Here is a 306-nt window from a genome sequence, read left to right as displayed (position 1 = left end):
TGCTGCTGCTGCTGCTGCTGCTGGAGCATCCCGCTCTGAGGCATGTTGTGTTGCTGCTGCTCCCCTACCTGCCCCTGGGTTCCCCCTTGGGGCCCCCCCCCCTGGGGGGCCCCCGCATGTATTCTTGCTGCGTATGCACTGGGGTGTATATCTAGCAGGATGACGGCACGCACTGGGTTAGGGTCTAGGATGAGGGAGCGGGAGAGGGGGGGGAGGTGGTGGTGGGGCTGCATGTGGTGGTGCAGAGCAGCAAGAGGGTTTGAGTCTTTTGTGCTGATGAATATAAAAACCCCAATAGGCTGAGAT

The sequence above is a fragment of the Eimeria mitis genome, genomic scaffold (genome assembly GCF_000499745.2).
Source record: "Eimeria mitis Houghton genomic scaffold, Emh_scaff2200, whole genome shotgun sequence".
NCBI lineage: Eukaryota > Apicomplexa > Conoidasida > Eucoccidiorida > Eimeriidae > Eimeria > Eimeria mitis.
This window is presented reverse-complemented; position numbering follows the sequence as displayed.